Source organism: Hydra vulgaris, chromosome 08 (genome assembly GCF_038396675.1).
Source record: "Hydra vulgaris chromosome 08, alternate assembly HydraT2T_AEP".
Lineage (NCBI taxonomy): Eukaryota > Metazoa > Cnidaria > Hydrozoa > Anthoathecata > Hydridae > Hydra > Hydra vulgaris.
In genome coordinates this window covers 11,463,656-11,486,040 of record NC_088927.1, presented here as the reverse complement: position 1 = coordinate 11,486,040, position 22,385 = coordinate 11,463,656, and positions in this window count along the sequence as shown.

Here is a 22,385-nt window from a genome sequence, read left to right as displayed (position 1 = left end):
TTTTTCAATTTCATCAAGTCAAACTTTTAAACATTAAAAATACAAATTTTATGAATTGTCTCCAATAAAAAATGGTACAGATTTCTAGCTAACATTTTTTCTTTTATGAAAAAGTGAATATCTATATTTCAACAACAAAATTTTGCACAAGAGACTCTGGTGTGCAATGAAATTATTTTAACTATGCAATGAATTTAATAGCGTTTTAATTAATTTAAGAGCCGCTTCTACATAAATTCAATTCAAAAAGCACAAAACAACTAAGGGGCTCGGTACCTAAAAAAGACGTCTTTCGAATGTTCAAATGACGTCTTCCGAACGTTCGAAAAAAGTCTAAAACGTTTAAAAGACGTCTTTTTAATGTCCTGTGCCTACTGGGTCACTACTTATATCTTTGAAAATTTTTAGTATGCTTATATTACCCAAATCTATCCTATCACATACCAAAACTTTATTTAATAAAAAATGCATATATACATACATACATACATACAAAAAATGACTTCATAAAAAAAAAAACTGTTTTATGAAACTATTTCAACAGCTTAACAACCTAAAGACCAACTTGGTACTGCATATTTAACAACTATACCAAAATACTCCACTCAAAATAAAAACTCGCGCTTTTAAAACCGCAAATAGTGGAACGCTTTGCCAAGAAGAATGGAATTACACTCTTTTCTAGAGTCTTATCTAAAGCAAAAAGTCTTCGCTCTGTCGTAGAGCAATAAGTAATTGCTACTTTGGAGTGTTTTTGTCAATGAAGACATTTGCATTTGGCTCAGAAATTTGTTATTTTAACAGACTAAAAAAAATATTTCTTTTTTAATCAACTAATTCGGAAAAAATTCTCAAAATAAAAAGTGACTTTTGGAACTATCTGCATTTTGGCTTAATATTTTCTATAGATCTGGACCGGGAAGTATTGCAGCATTTCTCATTACACTACAACAACTGCATATCAGAAATTGCTACCCAAGATTTACATGACTCCCTAAAGACAACCGATGCACCACTGATAACCTGGTTAATTGGTAATACATTTTTTTTTTTTTTTTTGCACGAATTTCTTTTAGTTTAGTAAACATTTTGCTTAGTAACAAAATTTTTATTCTTATAGCAGTGTGCTAAACAGTAAATGGAAACGTTATCTTGCTCTACAATCTTCAATCGTTATCTTGCTCTACAATCTTCATCTTTTCTCTTTCAGTAACTTCTAACTTTAATTAGTGGCTGCTTGCAGCCTTGTTGGAAGCGAAGATGTTTAAAAAAAAAGAAAAAAAAAAAAAAACGCTCATCGTTTACCTTGGAACTTAGGTTAAATAAATTCTGTCTTTTTTTCATAATAATAATTATTATTAAACTTTTCGTTTTTAAAAGACAATACATTTTTTTGATAATTTATGTAAAACCATGCCACATTCATTCAAACTTTAGATAAGAGTTGACCAAAACAAAACTTTGACAAAAGTTTTTAACCTATATCCAAACATAGTTTCTGTTAAGCAAAACACGTTTTAAATTCGAAAGCGTTCCAAACAAATAAAACTCAAAAAATTGAAATCAAGCTCGGAAAAAAAAAATTGAGTAATTAGTAAAGTAAAAATTTATTGATTTTCAAATAAAAAATACAAAAATGTAAAACAACTTGTTTTGTAAAATGATTTTTAAATATAGCTATAAAAAGTTGGCCCTGCATATTTATTTACAAACAACGCTGATACAGTTCTAATCGAACTGTACGTTTTAAGATCGAATGCAACTAAATAATGTTTATGAACTCATATTTATTTGTGATAAATTATTATTCCATGATTGAATATAATTTGATTTTTAATATTGTTATTATTCTAAAACCAGCTTGGTTATTTACAATTAAAATTTTATTGACTTCATTTGCTTAAAACTCCTCACGTTGAGCAATCATTTAGAATGATAAATACCATAGGTAACAAAAAAACTCTGCTATAGCTTCAGTTAAGTATTAATTATAAGCAAACAAGACCACAGCGCTAGGATACTTTAAAAGACGAAATAAATTGCTTGACCCAGTTAACAAAAACACCTGTAGTCATTTGCAAACTGCAAGCAAACCCTATTTAAAAAAATAAAATTACATCGGTACAACAGAAAAGTTGAAGAAGGGTTTTTTCATATAAATTCAACGTGGAAAAAAATTTATCTCACAAGAACGGCGCAATATAGCTAAAGAATCTATGACTGATCATGCAAAAAATTTGCAGAGAAAACAAAACTTATGAAAGTTTTTTAGAAGAAAATTATAAGAATAAAAAGTATTGATATCTGAACCATTGTCTGACATTTTATTGTTAAAAAGAAAATACGCTTTGTTTACGGTAAAACTGCGATATTATATTTGGTTTTAAAGATTTTTTGTTCGACACTAAGTACGTGTAAAGAGAAGTGAGGCAAAATTAATTATTTAGTTTGAGTGTTAGTGTAAATTTATCTAAAGTTGGACAGATGTCCAGTGAAAAAGCAAAGGCTATACAGGAATGGAATTGGGGTGGGGGGGGGGAGGATGGAAGAGAATTTACCTGTATCCTTTAAAATTACTTGTGCTATTTGACTTATAACTGTCTTGTATTGGTTTAGTTTTTTTTTTTTGGGGGGGAGGGGTGGACTGATCAGATTTTGCCTCAAGACGAAAGTCAGAAGAGGGCATAGGTAGAGGAGGGCAGAGTAAGAACCACATAATTAAAGGTGTAATATATCTATTATTTACAAACACAATTTTAATTACATGTAGCGTATAAAAACAAGTTATAGTGTTATGTTTTTGTCGTCGTTCTTCTGGTAACAGTGTTTTGCGTGGCTTGCCTGTGTCTCGTCTCTAGTAATATGTCTTTTATAGATTTGTGGTTTGTGGAAACTCTCATCGCTTTATAAGTAGAATGCAATGAAGGTAGGCGTCGTTTTCAATGATGTTCCAATGTTTTATGACATTCTTTTGTATTTTTTGTCCTGTGCAGTCAAAGGGTAGGATGATGAGTAGGATGTGTGAGTCGTTGTTGTGGTTATTGAAGTTTTTTTTGTTTGTGGCTTCCTTTGGTTTGCCGAGCAGTACTTCTTGAGTTTTTTTGAGGGCTTTTTGGAATTGGTGGTTAATCGCGGCTAGAGAATACCCTTTTGTGACAAGAATTTTTGCCAGGTTTTTGAGTTCGTTCTCCAGGTCCCTCGTGTTCAAGATGATTTTATTGTATCGGAGTGCCTGGCTGTATGCAATGCTTAGTTTTTGGTGTCTTGGATGGTTTAAAAAGAAGTTCAGCAGGGCCATTGTGTCAGTTTTTTTTCGGTGTAATATTGAGTAAAGTCTGCCATTTTTGTCTTTGCATAGATTGACGTCCATGAATTCTACACTTTGTTTGGAGACGTTAAGTGTGAATTTTATTGAGTTGAGTAGGCTGTTCGTGTAGCCCCGTAGCATGTCTACTTCTTCGATGATGCCATCGAATAGGAAGAGAATGTCGTCGATGTATATTTTGTAGAAAAAGACGGACTTTTTGAATTTGCTCATAGTTTTCTTGTCAATATTGCCCATGAACATGTTGGCGTATGGAGGGGCCATTCTTGTTCCCGTTGAGGTGCCGTATTGTTGCTGGAAGTGCTTATCTCTTAACTTAAAAGTGCTGTTCGAGAGGATACAGTCTACGAGTTGAAGAAAGTGTGTTGTGGGTACCATCGGTGGCAGTTTATTATAAAAAATGGAAGCTTCAGTTCCTGGTGATGCATTGTTTGATCGCCTCAATGCCTTCCTGTTGGGGTATGTTGGTGTTCAGGGATATTACGTCTCCTGTGACTAGCAGGAACGTTTTTTGGAACGGGTTTCTAAATCTTGTAGGAGTTCCAGTAAATGTGTTGTGTGTTTTAGATAAGCCTGAAGGGTTTCTGCTAGTGGCTGCAGGTATTTTGTCACGTAATCTTACATGTTGTCAGTTGGGCCTGATTATCTAGATACGATTGGTCGAAGAGGAATGTATTCTTTATGAGTTTTTGGGAGGCCGTAAAAGAGTGGTGTTTGCCCTAGAAACTCAGGTCTCTTGTAGTCCGCTACTCCTTCGTTGATAACATATATTTTTAATAGGTGGTCAATGAGATTGTTGACTATGTTGTTTTTTGTTGACGGGTCGTACGTGAGTAATTCATACGTCACTGCGTCTGAGAGATGGTTGTTCACCTTTTTTACATAGTAGTTGGTGTTAATAATGCAGATTTCCCCTCCCTTGTCCATTTCCTTGATGGTTATATTTTGTACCTCTCTAGGCGTCTAATAGCTTTAATTTCTTCTTGTCTGATGTTACGTTAGTCTTTTATTTTTTCTTTGATGAGTTGAGCTACCTTCGTTTCGACAATTTGAAAGTATCTCTTGAGTTTTACGTTTTTTGGTTCTGGTGGCATTGCATCCAGATTGGGGATTTGGTCAGTTGAGTGCGTTATTTTTGTTGTCGTTCTCTTCTTTTTTATTGTGGCTTCTGTTATTTTTAAAGTAGAGTTTCTCTTAAACCTCCTTAGTTGCGCAAGGTATGTCTCTTCTGATGTCGATTGTAGGGATGTGATAAATTTCAGACCTCTGTCTAGCATGTCTAGGTCTGTTTCCGATAGTTTGTAGTTTGATAAGTTGGCAATTATTTTATGTCTAAGGCTGAGTCTAAGTTTTTCTATTTCTCTTTTGAGTAAGAAGTTGTCTCGCGTGGTCAAATGTGTGGTTTGACCTGCCATGAAGAGTTTTTTTAAAGTGAATGGTTGGATTTCCCGTTTGTTGCTGTTGGCACAATACAGTTTATTGTTGGTATCTTAAGAGATAAAGTTGAGTATTAGAACTACTCTAATCTAATTGAAAACAGTGGTTTACAAGAATGTTTGAAAATACGAGTGACCGAAGAGAGACAATGATTTCTTCGGATTTAACAATGGGGTCCGAGGTAAATTTGTGGTATATAGTTAAGAATTGAGTAAACATAGGGTTGCAACCCTATGTTTACTCAATTCTTAACTATATATAATTTTTGTATATCATGCGCATGCGTATGATATACAAAAATTATTCGTGTCGGCGTTGGCCATTCTAGTCAGTCGGTGTTCATCATATTAATTGGGACAAGAACAATCATTGAATTTAATTGGTATGTAGGGTGTTCGTGATATTTATTGATGTCATACCTAGAATAAGTGTTGAATTTTATTTCTGAGAAATTTCTGTCTCTTGCCTTAAAAGTATTCTAACTGAGAAGTTTAACATTTCTAGTTAACAAGTCTTGCCTGGATATAGAAATTGTTCCAGCAGTTATACTGGTAATAATTTTAAATGTGTTTCTCGTAATTTTGGTGATGTCATTCCTTAATGGCTGTTGTTACTCCAGGTTTTAGAACATGCAGCGGCTGGGGATTTGGGTTGGGCAGGTCTCCATTTTAGTTTTTATTTAAAGAAATTGTTTTTCTGAACTGACCTAGAATAAGTGTAGAATTTTATTTCTGATAAATTTCTATCTCTTGTCCTAAAGGGATTTTAACAGAAAAGTTTGGCATTTCTAAATTAGTAAGTCTGGCCTTGGTAAAAAAATTATTCCGGCGGTAGTACTGGTAACAAATTAAAACTTGTTTCACGTGGATTTTAAATAAAAATAATTTTCCGGGAATTTTCATGGAAAAAAACTTCCGGGATTTTCATAAAGTCAGAAAATTATCTTTGATTAAATTTATCTTTACACGTCTCGTCTCCTTGTTTATTATCAGCATTATTTATTACTACTTATACCTTTTAAATGTATTCAGTCCTACTTTGGTGAAGTTTATTCTATAAATAAGCATAAGCTTTAGTTCCTTCTGTGACATATATTTGAATATTTAGCCTATTGTATGTTTTACGTGTGTCACTTTTTGGTTATTTAACCGATATTCACTGCAAAAAATTCGACAATCTTTATCTTGAGATGCAGATGTTAAAGCTCCTTCAAAGCAACAAGACAGAATTTTTGTGGTATTTTCAACGTTTGTCTTTCTGTGGAACATCAGCAACTACTTAATCAACAATGACCCGAATACGTCATACGAATACGTCATACGAATACGTCATACGAATACGTCATACGAATACGTCATACGAATACGTCATACGAATACGTCATACGAATACGTCATATGAATACGTCATACGAATACGCTCATCATTATTGAATAATACGCTCATCATTATTGAATCATTAGACACATAAAGTTTAATAGTATTGGCTCTTCTGGAAGGTTTATCACTTTTAACTTTTTCCGGATTTCATCTAAAATTTTAGTGCACCTTAATGCGCCTAAAATAAAATTACATTTTACATATCATAATAACCTAGTTACAAAAATTGTTGAAAAACCTCGGCTACCTTGCCACTCAGCATACTTTAACAATTTTTTTAACATGAACACGGTGGACCAAGTTTCCAAACATCTGTAAATATTAAGTATAAATATTTTTGTAATCATCACCAACCACGTGTATGTACTAAATTCTAGATTGCTGTTAACTTATTGATCATGTTCTTTAATACAAAATAGCTGTATTAATGATATAGACTTAAATAATAATTATGGCAAATGAGATCCGAGCTTTATTTTAGTGAAATTATTTTTAATATTTCTTTGTTAAATTTTTTTAAACAACTGTATTATAGATAGGGATGACACTTTTACTTATTTATTGGGTAGATTACTTTTTGTAAAAGTGGTGGAAAATCTTAAATCAAGTTTATTTAGTGCTTTATTAATAAGAATTGTTTTTTCTGGGTATTCATTCCTCTTTTTTCTGGATATTTATTCCTCTTTTTTCCAGATATTCATTACTCTTTTTTCTGCTTTATCCTTAAGCCTTTTACATTTAGCAGGAACTTTTCTAAAATTGTTTTAAATTTTTTTATTAACCATGCAGTCTTGACAGTTAAGAATACTACACACTAAAAAAAAAAAGTAGAAATTTTTAGTTAAGGTAGGATATGTGATATACCCTAGTAAGGTATAATTTTCTACCTTATAAGGTAGATTATTATACCTTTAAGTTAGAATATTGTATGACAAATAATTGTTTTTAATATAATTTTCTACCCTAAAAGGTAGAAAATTATAACTTACTAAGGATATATCACATATCCTACCCTAAGGTAGAAATTTCTACCTTTTTTTTTTAATGTGTATGCAACATTTTAAAAAAGCTACGCAGCAAAGTAATCTCTGTCTTCAAGCACAATTTTAATAATTCTCCTAAATCTCCTTCAGTGCTTTAAATGTTTAGCGATAAAATAGCCTTGTTTTTCATATTGTTTATAATCAATATGAAATAAAAGATTTGTTAAAATATATATTTTTTTATATGATTTAATAGTCTTGATCAAAAAACCTTATGATTTTCATTTACATGATGACGTCAAATAAATGAAAATCACAAGGTCTTTAGATCAAGATCAAAAAAATAAAGATTAAAAAAAATCAACATAAAATCAAACATCATCAATGTTTGATTTTATGTTTCTTAGTTAAACTATAAAATATTGCTAAGTATTGCTACTTATTAAAACCGCATGTGATATTTATGGATCCCGCTATTTTACACATATTTACTATAATCTCTGGTAATTTAAAGACCAGATTTTTTGCTAAATGGTATTATGGCATTATAAAATAAGGGTAATGCATATCACAGAAATGTTTAAAATTTGAACTTAGACTTTTAAACAAACCTTAAAAGAATAAACTTTTAAATCTAACGAGCCGTATGTCAATATTCAAATTAGTAAAAACATTCATAATAAATAGAAAAAACAAATTTCAAATTTGTAAACTAACTTTTTTTGTTCTTTAATATATAATTTTAGAGATACAACTGGTTAGAAATTAAATGTATAATTTAAAACTTGTTTAAAAATGTTTTTTTTAGTTAATGTTTAACCTTTGTATAGCATCAACTTCATTTTACATCAAAAAATAATACCTTAACTATGAAGCAAAATTTTATACCTAAACTTAAGTAATTTAAGAAGAATTTACCTTCCTTTAATTTTAGACATACGAAGAAGTAAAAAAAAAAAAAAAAATTATTTAATTGATTTTTAGTTGCGCTAAAAAAACTCACTTAAACGTAGGGGAGGATGGGGTAAGATGACGAATGGGGCAAGATGACAACCTTCCATTATCTTCAAAATTCAACTAAATATGAAAGCTGACTGTAGCTGAGAGCGATGTAGATTATATTTACTAGATTTAGTTATGTTTTCTTTATAAATATTATTTTCTGGATGAAAGATAAGTATTTAATAAGGTTTTTCCGATATTAGGAAAAAAAAAAAAAATTCACTTGCATTTGATTTTTTTCATCATTACATCACCTGCTAAAGGTAAGCGAGAATTTTTCGTTTAGCTTGTTCAATTTGGAAGCCAAATGAGTAGTATTAAGCTATGATAACTTACTTATGTAAAGTTCTGAAGCACATTTGAAGATTGTGTAGTCTAGGGGCAAGATGAACGGGGTAAGATGACTCGTTCGTCGTTTTGCCGAAGTACATGTTTTACTATAAACTGTATGAATACTGCCTCTAGTTTTGTTTAACTAAAATCTTGTTGCCTAGTTGTGTTTAACTTATAACAATAAACACAATTATAATAAAATAACTTAGAATAATAATTAAAGTTACTTTAAAGTTAATTAAGTTTAGTTATGTTGTGAATATTATTATTTATGCATATGTCAATTTTAGTTATGCGTATATCTGTTTGTAAAATAAGCATAGCTAATATGATTAGGGTTAATAACTATACTTTATGGTTATATTTAATCTGTTTTATGCATACATATACATATACATACATATATATATATATATATATATATATATATATATATATATATATATATATATATATATATATATATATATATATATATATATACATATGTGTGTGTGTATGCGTGTGTGTGTGTAAAGTATATTTCTAATATGGTACATGTATTTGCATGCTATTTGATTATATTGACAGTCCCATTGTATACTATTGTGTTATTTGTAGTTATTAAAATGGTTCGCAACTACACCAGAACTACAAGCAGAGGTGCCAATGGAAATTGGACAATGCAGAACATGACTCAAGCTATTGAAGCTTGCAATTCCAATGCTTGCAGCAAGAACCACGCTGCTGTAAATTTTGGAGTTCCAGAAGCAGCACAAAGGCGTTACCTTAAAAAATCTTCGGATCAATTTCCAATCAGCAATGGAACATTTCGTTCTATATTTTTAATGGAAATGGAAAAATTACTTGCAGAATATTTAATTGAGTTGAGCAAAAGATTTTTTGGTATGACCAAAGTACAGCTCAGAAAATTTGCATTTGAATTTGCAGAACATAATAATGTTCAACATAATTTTAACAGGGAATTAAAAATTGCTGGTCTTGACTGGTTAAGTGGATTTTTGAAACTCCACAACAATATTTCATTACGAACTCCTGAAATGACGTCTTTGGGTAGAATTCAAGGTTTTATCTCCCCACACGTTGCAATATTTTTTGATTAACTTCGAGATCTCTTGAGAATGCATAAATTTTTATCTTCAAGAATCTTCAATGCTGATGAAAGTGGGTTACCCACTGTACCAACAAAAATCCCAAAAGTTTTTTCAGTCAAAGGCATTAAAAGAGTGGGCAAAGTTGTTTCTGCTGAAAGAGGAAAAACCGTAACCATAGTTTGTAGCATGAATGCTGTTGGAACTTACATACCTCCAGCTTTTATTTTTCTACGAAAAAGAATGCGGCATGATTTTCTGGACAATTCTCTACTTGATTCAGTTGGCTTTGCCCATAACTCTTGTTGGATGACGCAGGAAATTTGTGTAGATTATTTAAAGCACTTCGCTTATCCCACAAAACCAACTATTGCTGATCCTGTTCTGTTAATTGTGGATAACCATAACTCACGCATAAGTTTTTCAGTCATTGAATACTGCAGAAAACATTCAATTGTAATGCTAACATTGCCACCACATGCCACCCATATGATGCAACCTCTGGATGTTACCTTCTTTTCACCATTCAAAACTTACTACAATCAAACTTGTGATTAATGGATGGTAAATCACCCATGTAGACCAATCACTTAAGCACAGTATCCTGCACTTGTAAGACATGCATATGACCGATCAGCAACAACTGGCATTGCAAGAAAAGGATTTAAAGAAACTGGAATCTGGCCCTTTAATCTGCAGATCTTTTCTTCAACTGACTTTGCACCATCACTGACCAGTGATAGCCCAATACCAAAAAATCAAATTATATCAAATAATCAATCAGGAATAAGTATGTAAATTATATATTATTTAGACAGTTCGGTTTTTTATTTGTTTCTTAAAACTAAAAGTTAAAAAATGTTTGTCTTTGTTTTTTTTATCTACAAATCTTTACCTGACAATTTATAATTTAAATAAGCTAATAACTTCAGCTTATCTATAATATTGGACAATTATGCTAAATAATAGAATATGAATTAACGTAAAATTAACCTAAATAATTTAATGATGATTTTTATGACATATGTTATATAATTTTTTCTGTAATATTTTGTTCCAGTAGTTGAAGATCGCCAGCAACAGTCAACATCAAAGGTGAAACTTAATGCAGTTACATCAGCATTGACCATATCATTTAACAACAACAACTCTTTATCATTGCCAACTGTTAACACTGAACCAAAATGCATTCAGTCGAATGCAGATGCAAATGTTGATAGGACCCAAACAGAGTTAAACGATGTGCCAAAAACTGTATCACCGGAGAACATTCGACCTTATCCTATTGCTTGTAGGGTTACAAATAGTGCTAGCCGTCAACGAAAATTTAAGCGAGCAGAAGTGGCAAAAAGTTCCCCTTTTAAAGCTGCAGTTCAATTAGCTGCACTCGAGAAAAAAGAAAAATTGATGAAGCAAAAAATAAAGAAAGCTTTTAGAGAAAAGAAGGGCCAGCTTAAAAAAACAGCTGTAACTAACGATAGAAAAAAAAATGACAAAGCCAAAAAAAGAGCAAAAAAAATCCAAAAATCAAGTTTCAAAAATAGTTGACAAAACTGAAGAAATTTCATGTTGGTATTGTGAAATTATCTATAGTGATCCTAATGATCAATTGCTTGATGATGACTGGGATATGTGTAAATCCTGTGAACACTGGTGTCATTTAACTTGTGGGCAATATAACGCAAATTTACTTGTACTGTATGCTTGTGTAGCTTAGCAATTATTACATTGTTTTATTGCGCATTAAAATATTTTGTTTGACATTTGTTTTATTTTGTTGTTTTGAAATTTACTGTGAACTGATTAGCAGGTTTTTTGGCATAGCCCTATTCAAATATATAAACTTAATTTTTTTTTAAAATTACACCACTATTTGTATTACTTATTTTATAAACTAGAATTTATGATAAATTCTAATATTTAACCGTAATATTTAAGACAGTAATGGTATCATGGAATTAACTTATCCTAAAATCGTCATCTTGCCCCGCATTGGGCATCTTTGACCTAACATAACATAACTTAGTTATCATACACTTCAAGATAAGATTCCCTACTTGAAAGCTAGCCAAAAAAAGTCAGCTGTTTTTTTCAGATAAAATCATTGTGACTAGTTTAAGCCAACTCTCTAACAAAAAAGAAAACTTGTTTTCAATAACACTAGAGTATGATCTCCTACTGATAAAATATTTTATGCTGTTTTTTTTCCTTTTCCCTTGAGTAAACACTTTAACTATCCTCTGATGTGTAAAATCTTTTTATAATTAGTTAAACCAGACTGCTTGTACCAAAATTCAAAGAAAATTTTTAGGAATTAAATTTTCTGAATCTCTAGTTTTAACTTTCTTCTTAACCTTAATTTAATGTGGTAGTGGTGTCGTGGTAGAGTGTTCGCTTTATAAGCGAGAGGCTCCAAGTTCGATCCCCACCACGTCCCTGGTAGTACCGCGCTCAACTTGTTTCTCCGCGCAGCGGCCGTGTTCGACAAGGTTTGTGTTTTGGAGTTATAGAGTTGAGAGAGGGTTATAACCACAAGTAGGCTCCTCATCTGAAGTGGCCTTATCGGCCTTGGGGAGATGAATTAAAAAAAAAAACAAAAAAAAAAACAGCATTGAATTTTTCATATTCAATCTGAATGTCGCATAATTCCATTATTTCAACTAAAAAGATGTGTTTAACTGAACAATAATTAAGCTAAGAATAGATGATTTCAAAAGTTACTTTATTGTTTAAAAGGCGGATAAATAGATTTACTTTGTTTTGCTGTATGTAAGTCGACATTTCCTGAACTTTAAAAAGAGATATATAATTTTTATTATTCATTTTATATTTCATGGAGTGATCATGATAATCCTAAACCGAACATGACAGTTCTATGGCTTAGTTTGAGTTAGCTGATCTCCCCATCTGTTTCTGACTCATAACTACATTGATGCTGTTTGTCATTCCCAAGAGTGTGGAGTTGTAAAAAAAAAGTACTGACTCCGACTCCGACTCCAATTGTTGAAATTTTCGTACGAGTACGACTCCAACTTCGAATCCAACTCTGACTCCGTCTCCAAAGCAAAATTTCAGAAAAATTCTTTGAATTCTTTTAAAGATATTAAGCAATATTTTAAAATAATTTTTTTTTGCCAAAATTATGAAAAGCACTTTGAAGGTTAAATATTTTGTTCATGCGTGTGAAATACCGAGAAGTTTTATTATTAGAGTCGGAGTCGCGATTTTGTTTAGCAACTCCGACTCCACCAAAAATGTCGCGACTCCGACTCCACGACTCCGACTCCACAGTCATTCATTCTGGACTTATTACGTTTCGCCTTTTTTTAAACATGTTTTTATTTTGTTCTGTGTACCTTCATAGCCAGACAGCTATATTTAAATCCAGTTCTAGCAGTTTTCTTATACATAAATCATCCGTTGCATCATGTTTTAGTTATTAGAGAACTGAGATATTCTGACCTGCATCCAATTAAAAACAACTGCATCATAAGACATTTTATGACATTCTGGAAGTGATAGTCTTTCAGACTATCACTATAAAAATATACTAAATAATGATGCCTGGACAGTTAAAATACATCTGGCAAAAAATGATAATTTTTTTTTTATATAACTTTTTATTTATATTAGCTTATGCTCTGGTTCAGAGTTAGAGTTTTTGTAAGTAATTGATGTGTTTGTATTTGATCAAATACATTAATTTTCAATACAAATTCAAATACAAGTATATGTATTCAAATACAAATTCAAATTCAAGTATATGTAATCACCATTTTCCAAATACAAACATTTTAGGTTAAAAAAAATACAAAACTATTTTAAGACAATACTAATGAATTAGTATAATGTTTAAAATGAAAATAAGCCTTTTAAAAAAGATGACTTAAAATTAAATTTTAAAATTATTTTAGCGCTAAAAATGAAAAACATAACAAACTTTTGGTTTTTTCCATAAAAAACACCAGTCAATTTAGGTAATTGACTGGTGTTAATTTATGTAAACAAAACTTTCAATCAAATACAAATGTTTATGGTTTTTTTTATCAAATACTTTAAAAGAACTAATACAACAATATAGCCTAATATTACCAAATACAAATATCTATTTAATCTCCAGCTTGTTCAGGTCGGACCTTAAACTTAATGAAGCCAATTTTTTACTTTAGTTTCTAGTTTAGTTTCTATTAATTCAAGAACTTATTAGTTTAGTTTAATATCAACTTAATATATTTTCAGTAATACTTTTAATATAAAAAATACCTATTTCAACAAAACACCGAAGTCATACAAACAATCTTGAAATAAAAGTAAACAATAATAAAATACCTATGCCAAATAAATTAAAAAAACCAAAAAGTAGTGAAAGTAATCATAAAACTAAAGAAAAATTGTAAAAATATAAAATATCTTATTTTAGATTTGTTTGAACCTATTGCCAGATTGTAAGAGCGAAGGTTTAGAACTTGACACATACAATCATGAAGACAAAGCTACAATGAGTACATATGAAGAACCTCAGAATTCAAAATATAAAGTAGGTTCTGTAAAAGCTTCTTTTTTACTAGCTTTAGTTCCGAATGTTCCTGAAAGTCATTACAATTACTCGTTTGTAGCTGATCTTAAGCTTTGTCAAGTAATGTTTGGTTTATCTCCAAGCGCTATGGCTACACAACCTTGCCATATATGCAAATGGAAACAAATGCAACCATTTAAAGAAGTGAAGCTTAGAACTTTTGGTTCTTTAGAGGAACAGTACGCAAAATTTTTTAAATCAGGTGCAATAAAAAGTAATGCTAAAGAATTTTGGAATGTTATTAATCCTCTATTGATACACGTAGAAACAAGCGACCACTTAGTGGTAGATTATCTTTTCCGCCAGAGTTACACCTAATGGAGGGAGCTGTTAATCATATTTATAATCATATAGAGAAATGTGGTGGTAAAAACGAAGTGGCCAAAGTATCAACGATTTTAAACATTTCAAAAGAGGTCCAGAAGAATGCCTTTAATGGCAAGCCTCCCGTAAAATTCTTAAAAGTTATTATAAGTATATGCGTGCATTGCTAATTAATTTTAAGCCATAAGCAGAGGGACTTAGAATTTTAAACAGTTTAGTTAAGTCTTGTTTTGGACAAAAACTTCATAACGATTTTCAAACACATATTAAAAACTTTGAAGATCACTACAGAACACTTGTTGAAGACTATGGAATAACTGTTTCATTGAAAATTCATTTTATTATAAAACATGTAAATGCTTTTTGTGCAGTAAGAGTGTGTGGATTAGGCTGCTACTCTGAACAAGCTGTTGAAGCAATTCATTACAGTTTTGTTAATGAATCTTGGAATAGACTCAAAATTCCTAAAAGTAACAGCTCCTTTTCTGAACATTTGAAAAAAGCTGTTATCAGTTTTAAAGGAAAAAACCTTGTAAATATTGCAAATTGGAATCTATGTTTTAACTTTACTTAATTATAACTTTTTTATGATAATGTCACAAAAATATGTTTATTAAAAAACAGAATCTTAATAATATAAAACATTAGTTAATATCAATGGTTTGTATATATATATATGTAATGTAGCTGTATTTTACAAATGACATATTCATGACAGTCATATCCAAACGATATATTCTATTTATGAATTATTTTCAAAAATTAAATGACTATAACTTTTAAATAATTGATAAATTTGTTAAATAAATTTATTTAAAAATAAAAATAAAAAAAATCTACGAATTTGGGAAAATATTCCTAAATTGGGCACATTAAAACGTAATATTTTGCTAAAAGGAGTTTTATGATTTCGGTGACATGTCAAACCTAAATCTACTCATTGTAACGAATCTAACGATGCATGACAATGTCCGGGGTCGAATCGCAAAACTTAAAAGTGGTTGCAGGCTGGTGTGCTAAGTTTTGAGCTAGAAAAAAAAAAAAAAAATTGGTTCGCTATTTTTTTAATTTTATTAAATCAAAGCTTTAAACGATAAAAAATCAAACTTTCTGAATTTAAATTACAGAAAAATATATATTATTATTAAAATATTAAGATTTTTTACAATGTTTTGTTTTTATTCAAAAAGCAGTTTAAGCCACTACTATTTTAGGACTTTAAACTAAGTAATTTCAATGAAAAACACTGGGTAAATAGAGCATGCTCATATTAAACAAAAATGGTATCTCTATAAAAAGTAAAAACTAAATGTTTATATGAATTGTTTTTCAAACAAAAATAGATTGGATTTTTAGCTAACATATTTTTCTTTAGGAAAAAATTAATTTTATTATTTTAGCATCAAAATTTCGCGCCACCGATTTACTCATGCGTGATGATATTATTTTAACAAAGCAAAAGATTTAACAGCGTTTTAATTATATGATAGCCGCTAATTACTGCATATAAATTTACGCTGATTGTACTAATTCCGGTTATCACCACATAAAGTCGATTTAAAAAACACAAAGCAACTTTAACTTCAATGCTTACATCAAGAAATTTTTAAGTATGCTCATATTACCAAGGTGCTCATATTACCCTAATCTACCCTAACAAGCTCCAATAATTTCTGTGGATTAGTCAAGATTATTTTAGATAATTATCGGTAGAGCATGCTATTAAAAGAAACATTCCTAAAATAGCAGTGTAAAAAGCAAAATATGACACTCAACCAAAACATTCTTGAAATTTAAAATTGATTGGGTGCTTGTGGGTTATATGGATAATAGCACTCTACTTCAATTGGTTTATATATGTTTTGATATTTAAAATCACCAATAATAAATTGTATCTTAAACATGGGCAAGGAAGTCATCATTAAAAAATTAAATGCAATATAAATGCATACATCCATTCAGTTTAAACTACTTTTATTCTGTCACAACAACATTAGTAAATTGTAAATCAGATAAAATACAAACTTTATGCTACTTACTGCATTCTCATTTTACATTTTTATGTATTTACATATTTAATAGTCCGCTTGTGCTGTCAGTTCATTGAATCTTGTTGAACACCAAGAGTACTACAAGATGAAAAAAATAAATGAGAATCTTGTGAATAGATCTTTAGATTATGGTATTCACAAATTATTAATTTTCGGTTTAAATATGTGACATATATTAAATATTTTTTGTCTTGGAAAAAACTATACTTTTACATGCCGAATTTCCTATATATCAAAGACGAGAGTGTACTAAAGTTACAAATAATAAAATTTTACTGAGTTATTTGCCCTAATTATTGTGATAATAACGTAAAACAAAAATAAAATAGTAAACACAAATATGTATTTGTTAAAAAAATAAATGAATAATAAAATTATGCTTTGATAGAAAAATTAAAATATCAAATTTACGCTATAAAAATAACATTAAAAAGTGCAGTAATAAAATAAATGTTCAAAACCAATGGAATAATATATCCATCTTGATTTATTTCATTACAAAAAGCTGTTCAAGAATTTGAATTTATAAATAGCAATGTTTAGTTCGAATGATTCAAAAGTAAGTTCTACGTTTTCATAAAAATTGCGCATGCGCAATAGCTCGCGAAGACGTTCTAGGTGTGCATTTTCTTCAAAATCGCAAACCAACTTTTGGATCATCTAAAAAAAAGCTAGCCGTTTTTTTATCCTTGTTTATGTTTATTAGGGACGTTCTATGTACACTTCTAACAGTTATAACCCGAAAGCACATTCTCGTTTTGAGTTTTTCATTGGGGGATGGAATAATCTACTGGTGGGAATAATCTACTGCAAAGAACTATTTTTTTAGTCTTTTTATGCGAGTCTGCAAATTCTGGGTCTGTATTTTATATATTCTTAAATACGGCGTATCCACAGTGGGACAAAATCGAGTTTTTTGTGCCAAAATTACTTTCGTAGTTTTTTTTATTAGAACTCCTATATTTATATATGAAATGCATAAATAAAGTAATAAACATGTAATTATATAAAATAAAAAAAGTATTTAAAAAATTAATTATTTTGGTGAAAAATACGAAATATTTTTAATGGACAAGACAACTTTTATCAGTATAAACATTAAAAATATTACTTTTTGATGCATGTTTTTGTCATAAAATAACTTTTTTAGATTTATATTTAAAAAACTTATATACTATAACAGTAATGAAAGATTTTGTAGGTATTCTTTGTGTACAAAACATCTTTTTTACATGTTCAGTATTTCTCATCAACTGACCATTAACCGAGGACAAATCTTTTGTTATAACTTTTTTTATTGCAAAAAGTTGCAAAATATTTATGTTGCATGGCTATTTACATATATTTAGCATGAGATTTACATAATCAAATGTTTGGAGGGTATTGAAGGATAGTTTATTTGATACCTAATAGTAAAGGTTAAAGGCAAAAAAAAATATCGAAAACTGTCTGTTTTCAATGCAAAAAAACTAATGATTACATTTACGCTAAATTATTTTTAAAAGCCTGAGCAAAAAAAACATTCTTAATTAAAATAATATAGCTTAAAATGAAAGTCAATAAAGTTAATTTAAAACAATAGTAACGTAAGAAAGTTGATAATTAAAAATGCAAACTTGAGTTTTGGAACACATGTCAAATTAACGCGTAAATAACCGCATAAAATTACGCTTAAATTAATATTTAATGTTTTTTTAACTAGATATTTCCTTTAATGAACATGTCTTAACCATTATGTCAAATTTTTACCGTCCAATGCTGATATTGATTTTTTGGTATTTTGGCACACTCTGTCCCACTGTGGTATCTTGAGAAGGAAACGTTATTAGCATATGACTTTTATATATTTTTTTTCCTCTTGACAAGCTCTTTTGAATAATATACATATTTTTTAAATTTTTCAAATTTTGAAAATTTTTTCAAACTGTACAAAGTTTGACGTTATGGGTCCCGGCCCCAAATGTCAAAATTTTTGGCACTCATTTTTTTCTCTTAGTTTTAACCTAAAGAACAAGTTAAAAGCAAAAAGTTGTTTGTAACAGGCTTATGCACACAAATGTCTTAATCTTACCACTTGTATAACCCTCACTACTCGTATAACAAGAGTATTTCTATGCTCTTTTACTCCCGCGGAGGCCTGGGTGCGATTAGTGTGCTTCTGTGGCAATTTAAAAAAAAGAAGTATTTATACAAATGATAATGCAAGTTTAAGAACAGATGCTACTTTAGGTCATATGCTTACCCACTGCTTAAGAATAGGAACAGAATATGCTTGCTAATAAATAGTTTAAACAGGGTTCGTTCATTTGCGCAGTCTATGCGCAGTTTGTTTCTTGAAGCTTGTCATGGATTTCTTTATTTTTGTGAAATTCTAATAAAAATTCATATTAGCTTTGCTCAGAAACGACTGGTTTTAAATCAAATGCTAGAAATGCAATGCGTAGATGTCCAAAATGTCTTTCTGAACTAGAACATTGGAAGGCAACAGAATTTTGTCAACTTATCTTATATACAGAAAATATTGTGTTAGAAAAAGTTTGAAATTTAAATTTATAGTTGTATAAACAGTAATAAATAGTAAGAAATAATGCATATATATAAAACAAGGTAAATAACACTTCCCAACAGTGATTTTGTCTCGGAACCAAAATTAGTAATCTCTTATGTATTTTTAACTGTTGAATTTAAAAATGACATTAAAATTGACTAATTAATTTTAGTAGCAATAAAAGCAAAAAAAAATTTCTAAATGGTATAATTTTTCATTTTAAAAATAAGTAATTTTTTTTTTACTATATATAATGTTTTATTCATGTCTACAACTTTTGATATTAGTTATGTGTGCTAAAGTTTCTGGTCTAATCTATTTTTTGTTTTGTTTTATTTACGAGTGTAAAATGTAACAAATCAACATGCCAAGGAAGTGTGTAAATTTAGTGGACAATTTTTGTTACATTTGTGGTGAAACAACATTTTCCTCACAAAAAAGAACTATGACACCTCTTGTTAAGACTGCTTACCAGCATTACTTCGATATGAAGGTAGGCGACCAGGATAAGTTATGGGCTTCACATATAAGCTGTAACTCTTATTCGGTTACACTGAGAGAATGATTGAGAAATAAAAAAAGATCTTTAGCTTTTGCTGTTCCTATGGTATGCAGGGAGCATTTCTGCCTAATCCCACTCATTAAGGCAGGTTTGTTAATGAAGAAAATAGGAACAAATAAATATCTAAATCTTCCATGAAGATGAAATTGAAGAAAAAAAAGAAAACAAGCCTTCCATATCAAATTATCCTGATTTTGTATTAACAGATGATGGGCCATACAGATTGAGCCAAGCAAAATTAACATTTTGTCAAAGGTATGAACAAGGAAGGACAGGTTTTTAGATATTTAAGAAACAAATTTTTAAAAATACGTGATGCAATAGTTAAAGAGGGTATTTTTTTTAGGCCACAAATACGTCAACTTATGAAGAATCCTGCATTAAACGAAGATTTGAAAGGGCAAGAAAAGAAAACTTGGAAAGCTCTTAAGGGAGTAAATTGTGGATTTTTAGGCAACAAAGGAGATGATAACTATATTTAACTATTAACACTACTACTTCAAAAATACTATCAACCTGGATGTAACATGTCCCTCAAGATTCATTTACTCCACTAACACATTCTTCTCCTCCTTCCTCCCCAGTTGTGGGGCTGTAAATGATGAAAATAGGAAAAAGTTTCACTAAGTTTTTTCTGTAATAGAACAAAGATATCAGGGTCGTTAGAATGAGACTATTGTTGCAGATTACTGTTGGTTTGTTTGTAGGGATGCTCCAGAACAAGTCTACAAAGAAAAGCAAAAAGATCACGATCTCGTGACGATACCCCAAAACCATTTTTACAACTATTATTTTGATGTTCATGATTTCTTTGCTTAAAACTGTTAGAATATATCTGTAATAAAAAAAACCAAATGTAATTTAAATATTATTAGAATATGTGAATTATATATTATATTGCTCTGTTGCAAATTAACTGAAATAAAAATTTATTACTATTGTGTATCTCAGGAACTAATAAAAGAACTCAGTGCTAATAAAAAATATTTGTTGTTATTTCTTTTTTCTCAGACTAAATTAGTATATTTGAATAATTTCGTATATTCTGAGGATTATGGTGTAATTTTGTTATCACAAAATTAATATAAAATGCATTATTATTTTATTATAAAAACTAAAATATAGAAGTGCATATTGAACAGTGTACAAGTTAATTTAATAAAATATCTAAGTATTAACATTTTCAATTTTTTTTGGGCCAATGCGTGTTCGCGTTTATGTATAAACGTAATAGAATCACGTTTCAGACGCGTGTTATCTGTCCATTTTTATACATATTCATATTTCTACATACATACATTTTAACATATTTCTGGTACGTTTTCTACTAGGTATAACAGCTAACATACATTCCTGAATAACACGTATTCTGGAAAGTTTTAAATAAGCATATTTTTTTTTGGAAATTTTTATATGTTTCATTTTTTTAGTTAACATTTTTTAATCATTTCTGATTCTATTTGTGACAGGAAACACATAATACCAACTTGAAACATCACGTAGCACAAAAAATTATATTTTATAGCAACCATGGACCAGTAGTTAGAGATCTTCCTCAGAACAAAGATATCCAAGGTTAATGCTTACTTTGGCCAGCTTAGAGACGTTGGTAAGGAAGAAGACATGAACCACCTAGTTAAGTGCTTTTTCACGGTGCTCTTTTATCAGAACAAAAGGAATTCTTGGGCCATCCTAATAATCAAATAAAAAAAAAATGGAATATCCGTCTCCCACGAAAACATATAAAGTAATGAAATACTTGCGAAAAAAATTATTTTTAAGAAATTTTGAAACTCATTTGGGAGAAAAAGAAATCTTGTAACTAAGTAGCCGTGAAAACTTGCAATTTATGCAAACGTGGTGAAGTGGTTTGAACCACGAAGCCAGTATTTGACGCCGGCTCCATCCTTATAAGCGACATTAATAAGGAAGTAGGCGTGAACATCCTAATTAAATGTTTACCCACGGTGCACTGTGATAAGACCGCAAGGATTTTTATGAGAACCTTTATGACAAAAAATATTAAAAAAAAAACGAAATTGCTATTGCAGGCAAAAAAATTTCCAGGTTTGAATTCATCAACATATTTACCTCTGAAACAGCTCGTTTTTTTAAAAAACTTTCAGGTTTGCCTAATCTAGTATTAAAACTGGTAACAATATATATAACTATAACACCATGAATGGTTATAACAAAGTTATAGATTGTTTTGAACAACTAAAAGATATTCTCCTTTAAGTTTTCAAAGTGTCATTACGTCATTTCAAAGTGTCATTACGTCAAGGAATTTTTCATAATCAATTTAGCTTCATAAAACCTAATTCTATGAAACATACAATCTTTTAAATCATACGTGAAAAATCAAAATCTTTTGAAAATTCCCAATACACACTCGGTATTTTTATTGACTTTTCAAAAGCATTTAGTACAGTAGATCATACCAACTTACTACATCAATTTAAATACTATGGAATAAATAACAAGGTAATAGAGTGGTTTGAAAGTTATTTTTAAACGGAAAAAAATTATGTTTCCTGTACTGATTTATCAAAAAGATTTATTAGATATATCCTGTGGTGTTCAGCAAGGCTTTATATATTAGGGCTACTTCTTTCATTGATTTATTTTAATGACTTAAATAAAGCCTCAAATTCACTTAGTATCATCTGACTATACTAATTTATTTCTTTTTAACAATGCTATTTGTAACCTTTTTTCTTTTTTAAAAGACGAGCTTTAAAAAATTTCTACCTGGTTCAAACGAAAAAAATTA